This window comes from Podarcis liolepis, assembly GCF_965112155.1.
Source record: "Podarcis liolepis genome assembly, chromosome: 3".
NCBI lineage: Eukaryota > Metazoa > Chordata > Lepidosauria > Squamata > Lacertidae > Podarcis > Podarcis liolepis.
The window spans coordinates 55770320-55780316 of NC_139557.1; positions in this window are offsets into that span (position 1 = coordinate 55770320).

Here is a 9997-nt window from a genome sequence, read left to right on the forward strand (position 1 = left end):
TACAATTACTTAATTCATCAGCTACTCTTTGCCCTGAATAATCATTTGGGGAATCCACATGTGTCGTGATTCCACTATATAGTAGCCTTACTTCAGTTAAACACAGAAAGAAGTCAGGGTGAGCTGAAGCAAATGACAAGCTTTGGTTTCATGAGACAAGGCAGCATCAACTTTCTCTGTGTTAAAAGATCAGTGCCAGCGCCTTACACTGGAATTGAAGGCAAATAAGGCAGCCAGTGTTCATTTTCCACAGTGCTACACTGCCTTATTTCTAGCAAAGCACAATCCTTTTTTTTTTTTTTTGGTAAAATGTTTCTCATATGAGTAGAAGGCATGTTATAGTCATATTGTACTTTGATGTATACTTGGTTTTAAACTGGAGCATGGGAATCTTTACCCCCCTGAGGGTCAAATTACTTCAGGGGAAAGAAATAGGGGAATGCATCGTGGATGCTGGTGGGGCCAAAGCTGGTGTGCAGGCCACATGCATATTACACAACACACACACACACACACACACACACACACACACACACACACGGCTTAGCTCCATACTAACGGAGGTAGTTGTGGGGGGGGGGGTTGTCTCTGCAGCCAATATAGAACCTGGAGAAGCAGAGATAATACACTCTGCTTGGTCAGCTGGCCATGGAGGAAAGATCACTGTCAGGTTGCTGAAATTGAGGAAAGAGTAACACTGGGATAGGTGAAGAGGGCAGTGACTTGGTGTAGGGGAAGATGTGTAGCCCATTGCATAGAAATTGGTGTTCCACGCGGCTTTGTCTTGCTCTCATTTTGATGCAACAGAAGAGGTGTTGGCTTTCTCGGCTCATATTTTGAAACACATTTCCTGTATTTTCCATAGCAATTTGGAAACTAGCAGAGGCTTCTTACTTTGTTTCATCAGAATACTTTCATCTGTCTTTACGTAAAAGAATGCCCAAGGCAGCTAGCAATAATAAAATACATCAAAATAAAAACAGGGAACAATAAAAGAGTATGAAGTGTGCAAAAAAAAAGCAGCTTAATAAAAAGAATAATGGAAGAAGCAAGGACCAGGAAGGTTCGGCTGGGAAAATTTAGGGGACTAGCCTAGTCGCCCTAGTCCATTGACAGCATGCCACTGCTCCAGATGTTGCTGGACTCCCACTAGTCCCCGCCAGGATGGCCAATGGTCAGGGATTATGGGACTTGTAGGCCATCAGGTTCCCCATCACTGGCTTATGCTCATTAATAAAATGGTTGTACAAAGCAGTTCCTGCCTCTAAGATTAGGTCCATAGTGTGCTAGCTTCGCCAGTTGTATTACCACAAAAGTGTGAGTTGCCTCCGTGATACCGACAATAGCCATCGGCTCTGGATATGGTGCAACAGTGTCAGCAAGATATCACAAGCCATGAGATCAGGCTGAAAAAGGAACACAGCAAGACTTCCTCCTAGTTTGCTCATTGTTGATACCCTGTTTTTAGTTCGTAAGTTGTTTCTGTGTTACAGTTTCCCTCACAATCAAGCTTGAAAGTTAAGTTACTACAATACTTCCTTATATGAGGCTCTCTCTCCAGGGCCAGTAAGCATAAGCAGTATGCATATAGTGGTGAACGTCTGAAAGGATTCCAAGCAGCTGTTGGCATCTTAATAACACAAAGAACTTGGAGCAGATAGAAGCAAGAGCAGCTTTCAACAAATAAAGCCACCAAAAAGCAGATTAGTTTGTAATCTAATTTAAGAAAACAAGTGTGCACTACCGTTGGCTAGATCAACCCTTTCGTAGTCACTACACTAATAATAAGACTGTCGATGGATTGGATTAGTTCAAGAGGGTTGGACACATCTAACCTAGTCCATGGAAGCTTATGTCACAACAGATCTGTTGCTACACAATCCAGTGCATGCATGTTTACTTGGAAGTAAACCCCACTGTGTTCAGGGGAGCTTATTTCTAATTATGTGTGAATAGTACAAATGCCATGTAGATGTTGTTGGACTCCAAGTCCCATCAGTGCTAGCCAACATAGCCAGTGTTCAGGAATGCTGGGAGTTGTAGTCCTACAACATCTGAAGAGCCAAAGTTTACTGTCCTGGTATATAGGATTGTGGTCTTGATTTAGTTGGGGAAAGTAGTCTTTCCAGGGACCTGTGATCAAGCCAGACGACTTGAAGAACTACATTCTTTGAATAGAGGTTCCTCCCAAAGGGCTGCTGAACCTTTGTCACCAACCTTGAGCAGCAACTGCTTCAGGTTCCTACTTGCAAGTGAAGACGTAGGAAAAATGAGAAATCGAATCCCCAGAATCGTCACAACTACAGCACCTAAGAAACGGCCCTTGTTCTTGGAGACTAGAATTGCCAGGACCTCCTTTTTGTCTGAAAACAGTAACTACCTTGCCTTTGAGAGAAGTTAACGCAATCAAAATACCAGTGAATAGTGCACAAGGATGCTGCATGAGACCTTGTTAGTCCAGTTAAAATAAGATTGAACTTTCAAAAATAGTTGAAAGAAACTATCAGACCAGCATAAGAAACAACATTCTAAAAGGTGCAATGTCTAACCTGCAGGTAAAGCCAAACAGGAAGGGATCAACTGACAGCACACAACACGGTCAAGCATGGTGTCCCCGTGGTAACAAAAACCAGAAGTGAATAGGAAACTGGGATAAGCTTTGGGACAACCAGATCACGTCCAGGAGAGTGTTTTCTACAAGACAGAAGAAAACTGTATCCAGTCCACCACATGTTTTTGGAAGAAGACACTCTCAAGGATTTAGGCTCACCCAAAGCTTGTAGTGGGGTGTACCCCACCCACCCATTCCTTTTTTATTTCAACCCAGTTTGGCCACTATTACCATAGGGATATCATACTCAACAACGAGATAGCAAGAGAAATTTACAAAACTCATTTTAGAAATATTAGAGGATTCAGAAATATTATAAAGCAAAAGAAAGAAGAATCCATTTGAACAGAAGTAGAAATATTACAGTTTCAAGTGACTGTTGCTTTCCAGTCTTTTCCAGTAACAACCAAAAAAGTCTGCACTCTAGTTTTTATTAGCACGGGGACACTGCTTGAGAGTATCGTGTGCTGTCAGTAGATCACTTCCTGTTTGGTTGTAGCTCCAGGTTAGAAGCTGGAAAGAGGCCTCAGCAACCACACAGGGCTTTAGCGGATCCCATAACAGGGTAGTCTGCCACCCCACATCTGCAGTTAAGCCAGCTGACCACTGCCATCCCTCATGTAAATGAGACTCAAGGATGTGCTTGCATAATCCTAGTTAAACTATGGGCTGAGCTTTACTCTTTTATATTGTTTCCAGGGTTGGGAGGTGGGGGTTAATAAGGCAAATGGAACTACCAAATTCAAAAAAAAATTATGCTAAGCACATAGACAAAGTATTGCATTTGGAAAGAGGAAGCATAACCCCTGGGCTCACATAACCAATTATCTGTCTCCACCCTTGATTTGATGACAGGGTGGTTATCAAGAGATTAAAGCAGTGAAGCAATGTGTACTCCAATGCAAAACTGACAAGCAAGGCTAGGTTTACTGCTGGAGGCCCGGCAGGCAATGGATACAAAGAACAGGAAACATGGCTTAATAGCTGCAGCCTATAGATATGACAGTTCTCATAAGTGGAAAAACCAAGCTCTGGTTTTCCACCTGCTAGTGGCACACCTTACTTTCCATGAAACTCAAGGTGTGAAATATGGTAAGCAAATCAGACAGAAGGAAATTCCAAGAAGCAGGCGTGACAGTCACAGGAGGTGCCTGGCTGGCAGTCAAAACCAGCAGTTGTATGCTTCTGGCATCTTGGACTACTTGTGGAAAACTTGCTTGGATTTCACAGGGCATTAAGTACAGTAGTCCCAGTGGCCAGTTGACAATAGTAGAATATGGGGCTGAACTACTAAACAAATCAGGAAAGAAGAAACTAGCAAAAGTGGTCAGTCCTGATATTACGCATATATACATTTACTTTTGGAATATTAATAGATGGTGTTAAGCATTGACCCATGTGTTTAAGGACCATTCGGACTTGATTTTCTAATAGCACTGCCCTATGCCTATGCAAACCCATTTTGAAACGGGGGATATTTTCCATTGCACTTCTGCTGTTTTTTTGAAAAAGTGAAAAGAAAGATACTGTCAGCTCTGCCCGATGCCTGAAGTAGCTCTTTGGAGTCTAACCACACTCGGTCTCCTCTTGCTGGGCAAGATAGTGATTTCACAACTTCCTGACAGTGCTGGCAGAACTCTCTCCTGGTTAGAAATGGATAAAAAGGTAAAGGTACCCCTGCCCGTACGGGCCAGTCGTGTCCGACTCTGGGGTTGCGCGCCCATCTCGCTTAAAGGCCGGGGGCCAGCGCTGTCCGAAGACACTTCCGGGTCACGTGGCCAGCGTGACAAGCTGCATCTGGCGAGCCAGCGCAGCACACGGAAATGCCGTTTACCTTCCTGCTAGTAAGCGGTCCCTATTTATCTATTTGCACCTGGGGGTGCTTTCGAACTGCTAGATTGGCAGGCGCTGGGACTGAGCAATGGGAGCTCACCCCGCCGCGGGGATTTGAACCGCCGACCTGACGATCGGCAAGTCCTAGGCGCTGAGGTTTTACCCACAGCGCCACCCACCCAAGACATTTTGCTGCCTGAGGAGAAGGGTGAAATGACACTTCCCCTCTTCCATGCACAGAACTTGATGGGATGGCAGCCAAATCTGCATAGCATCCTCTAGCCCTGCTTAGAGCAGCAGATTACTTGAGAGTGTGCAGGAGTATGGCACACATAGCTCTCTGCTCCAACAGAAGGAGGTCAGGGGTTCAGGAGGAATAGCCAGGGCACTGACACCACTGCATCTGTCACAAGAGGACATCTGTTCCCTTTTAAGTGCCTGCTTGAAACATTTTTGTTTAGATAAGCCTACCCATAAATGAAGCATGTTTGAATCTGTTTTTAGTTTTAAATCGCAGACCAGATCCAGTCCAGGCACTCTTGGAGGAAAATGATTCCCTAGATCCATTTCAATCAGGGTTTAGTCCCAGTTTTGGCACAGAAATTGCTTTGGTCACCCTGCACGATGACGTCTGTTAGGAGAGGGGGGTGGGAATGTGTCCCTGTTAATTCTCCTCAACTTCTCAGCCACTTTCTATACCATCAACCATGGAATCCTTCTGGTGTGGCTGTCCAAGTTATGGGTGGGTGGCACTGCTTTACAGTGGTTCTGGTCCTACTTGGATGGACATTTACAGAAGGTATTGCTTGGGGAGTGTTCTTCAGCCCCATGGAGCCTTCAATGTGGAGTTCCTCAGGGTTTGATTTTATCCCCTATGCTGTTTAACATCTACATGAAACCGTTGAGTGGGGTTATCCCAAGGTCTGAAGTATGTTGTCAGCAATATGCTGATGACACACAGCTCTACTTCTCCTTTACATCATCTGCAGGTAAGGCAATGGATGTGCTGGATCATTGTCTTGCCTCAGTAATGGTCTGGATGAGAGACAATAAACTGAAGCTTAATCTAGATAAGACAGAGGCACTGTTAGTGGGTGGTTCCCTAAACTGGATGGCTGGGAGGTTGCCTGTTCTTGATGAGGTTATACTCCCTCTCAAGGAGTGGGTCATAGCTTGAGGGTACTTCTGGATCCTTTGCTGTCACTTGAGGCTCAGATGGCCTCAGTGGCATGGAGGCCTTCCACCAGCTTCGCCTGGTGGCCCAGCTGTGCCCCTATTTGGACAGGGGCAACCTAACTACTGATGTCAATGCTCTTGTAACCTGTAGATTACTGCAACACATTATATACACAGGGCTGCCTCTGAAGACAGTTCAGAAACTTATGCTAGTGCAGAATTCAGCGGCCAGGTTGTTGACTGGGGCAAGATGGTTTGAGAATATTACAGTGGTACCTCGGGTTAAGTGCTTAATTTGTTCCGGAGGTCCGTTCTTAACCTGAAGCACCACTTTAGCTAATGGGGCCTCCTGCTGCTGCTGCGCCGCCGGAGCACGATTTCTGTTCTCATCCTGAAGCAAAGTTCTTAACCTGAGGTACTATTTCTGGATTAGCGGAGTCTGTAACCTGAAGCATATGTAACCTGAGGTACCACTGTACACTGAGCCTGGCCCAACTGCAACGACTGCCAATTAGTTTCTGGGCTCAATTCAAAGTGCTGGTTTTGGCCTATAAAGCCTTAAACAGCTCAGGACTGTAATATCTCAAGAACACCCTCTCTCCATATGAACCTCTCTGGACCCTGAGATCCTCCTCTGAGGCCCTTCTTCATGTGCCTCCTCCATGAGAAGTCCGGAGGGCGGCAACACGAGAATGGTCCTTTTCTGCAGTGACTCCCTGTTTGTGGAATGCTCTCCCCAGGGAGGTTTGCCTGGTGCCTTCAACATACAGCTGAAAATGTTCTTCTTCAACCAGGCCTGGGAGCTGATTGACATCTGATGCCCTTTAAAATGGGTTGTGGGAAGGGGGGTTATTGGTTTGTTCCTATTTTTTATATATATATTGTGGTTTTATACCGCAGTTTTATGTTGTGAACTGCCCTAAGATCTACGGATGAAAGGTGGTTTCCAAACTTTATAAATAAAATAATAATAATAATATCACTGATTTTTTTAAAAAATTGTCTTATATAATTGCTTTAACTGTTTTTACCAGTAATTTTATTGTTCTATTATTTTTATAAAACGCTTTGGAGATTGTGTGTATACTGTATATACTATGTTTAAAAACAAAAGTGGTGTATAACTTTTATTAGATAGATGATAGATAGATAGATGATAGATAGATAGATAGATAGATAGATAGATAGATAGATGATAAAATGTGCAAATTTGCAGGGTGCCAGCACTTAGGTATCCAAAATGGCACCATCCACCTACAAAGAGGGAGGTGTCAGCAGGCTTAGGGGAGCCTCAAGTTTTGCAGGTTATTTTTTTTAAGAGGTCAAAACATTCCAAAGAGGACTGAGCATGCTCAGTGGTCATGGAATGCTGTCTGACCCTTGCAGGGGAAAACAGAAAACTGAGTGGAGTGGTGGAATAGCCTAATGTAAAGTAGCTAATGTGTTACCCTCCAGAGGTTGTTGGACTGTAATTCCCATCATCTCTGACCTTTGCCCATGCTCTTTGGGGAGCGATGGTGTGAGTTGTAGTCCAACAACCTACTGAGAATATCCTGAGTTGTCTTGCATTGTTTTGTTGAAGTTTCCCTTGGCATTTGCAGAAGAAATGCACATGTCCATACATGCCCACATATCACCATTGTATTGAAACATGTGTTTATTTTAGATTGTTTATTTTAGTTTCAGTTTTTATGTCCAAAGACTCAATTTCTTCATCATAAATCCATGCTTTTTATATGTGCAGAAATATCCAGAAATATTAGGGATGGGGAGAAAATTTGCTTCAGCTCAGAGACAAACCTACTTCATATTAAAAAATGGTACATGAACCAAAACATAACCATGCTTCAAAATATACACATCTCTGAATTTTGCAATGCAATTTTCCAGTCAAGTACAAAATGCATGTAACAGGGGGAAGTGTGTATATAAATGAATATATTAATGGAAATAACATACAACATGCATTATATATGGGGAAATTGCTTTGCAAAAATGTGTACATTAGGCAAAAATGCATATCAAAATGTGTATATTAAGAGAAATTTGCTCTAAATTGCTGATGACTTTTCAGGAGAACCTTTGGGGGGGGCGGTATTGCAAACTGATTTGGAAATGGGGAGAACAGAAAATAAAAACTAGAAAAATGAAACACCAAAATTGACAGATTGACAGATTACTCCAATTCCAACCCTCAGCCCCTATTCCAAATGCCATTATGGGAGCTTCTGCTTGTCAAAAGTGTTCTTCAAATATCCAAATTTTCCTGTGCCTTATGATCTACAGACTGAATCAAAGGCTGCAGTCCTGTATAGCTATGAAATCAATTCCACAGATATCAGCACAGAATGGCCAGGTGAAAAACAAGACCCAGAAGAGGGGATCTCAGCAGGTACAGCTTCCATGACACTCCCTCTTCCTGATGATTATTACAGCTGCAGGAGACCTGCCCCTTCTTTTTCACCTGCCCAACCATACATCAACAAGTCTTTTAAAGTAATTATATATGGGATAGCATTGCAAAGTGTCTAGAGTCTGACAGCCCATCAGTTTCCAGAGGACTTTAAATTTGATGCACCAAGGATGGAAAACAACAAGCCTCCCTGTGCCCTTTTTAACATGGATGTGCCAAGCTTGCAGTCTGCTTTCCCTAACATTTCCTTCTGCTAGCTCTGACTGCAACAGAGGCAGAGCGGGAGAGGGGAGGCCATCTATTTGCCTATTCTGTTTAACAAGGCTACTTGCTAAGCATCTGGGAGTTGTCAGGAGCTCCTTACCCAGCTGGAGCAGCTGCTTCTCTCATTAGCCAGAAGCAGCTCTTGAGCAAGCAACAAGAGAAGCAACATTACCCAGCAGCATGGGGAGTTGATTTATTGCAGAAGAGAAAAATATGGGGTTTTGTTTATAGTACAGTCTTTTGAAATACAGAAGAGTACTCTCTCTCTCTCAGAACATGGCTTGACTACAAGACGTGCTCCTTAGCAAAACTAACACAGAGTTTAGATTTGCATTTGCATTATGGATTTGTGCCAGTGAAACATCTTTGGATAGCTCTCTCATTCATACTGCATACGGTAACCTAGACCCAAATGAACCCCATGCATAAGCAAAAGATGCTTCCATGAGCATTGGGGGTGGGCAGTTTCCTTTTTGGCTACACCTTCTGGCATGCCATTGACTGCCGCATCCAGGAGTCATCTAACCTCTAGAATCAACTTTGGGAAGGCCACTGTGGGACGAGGAGACCCACACAAGAAAGCCCTGGTGCATGCACAAAACACAGCATGCAGCCTCTGAGAATCCAGCAAATATCATTATGAGGTTTACCTAAGGCAAATGATCTCTAACAGTTGGCCTTTCTGCCTGGGGCTGGTGGGAAGGGAAGTCCAACAGCACCTGGACAGGTGTCCTTCTTTGACCCACGGGGGCTTCCCTTATGTTCAGTGTAGCAGAAACAGGTTGGAATGACAACCCAAACTAGAAAAGGTAAAACAAAATAACCAATACGTTCAGTGCTAATAGCAAGGTTCAAATCTATGCCATATAGATTCCATCTGTATTCTTAGGGAAGACATTTTTTGCCTTATGTTGCATTCTTGCGTGGATTTACTTGAAAATAAATCACAATTGGACATAGCAAGACTCATGCAACAGGAGCTAGGGCATCAGGTCCCCTCGAGCACAGCCCCATTATGGTGAATTGAAGGCAAAAATGTAAGTTTCCCCCCAAAATCTCACAGTCACCTTCTTTCCCCTCATATTTTTAGACTCTTGGAGACTTTCCTGTCAATCTCCCATTCTCTCTGCACTGCTCAACCAATATAAATTCAAAACCAGCTGTTACAGTAAGGGCCACATTTTCAACAACAAAAAAGATGTTGGAACCGCATACTCTTGAGTACATCCAGAAAAAAGCACTGTTCAAAACTATTGCTGTGGCCAGGCGGTCCCTCCCACCCAGCTCTAGGCATAAATAAAAAATGCTGTTATGAAAGGTAGGATGGTTCAAGGGAGAGGAACTCAGTGTGCAGAGCCTATATTGTGGGTGGGTGGGTGTGGGTGTGTATGTATGTATGTATGTATGTACGTACACACACACATGGAAGCATGGATTGTACCTTGCCTGTACACCCCACCCAGGCAAGCTTGTCCCAGCAGACAGGTTCACATTGCATTTGCCAAGCATGTACATGTAAATTCCATTGCTTGTAGGCCTGAATATACTGGCTGTGCACCAGATTATTTTCCCTTTGTTTCCAAACTTGCCCTCACCCCGCTTCCGCAATTCAAAATCGGGGCAGGCTGAAGATACTTTTTTATTTTTATTATCCTTTATTTTTACTATCCTTTCTTTATCAGTACAGTATCATGTTTGCA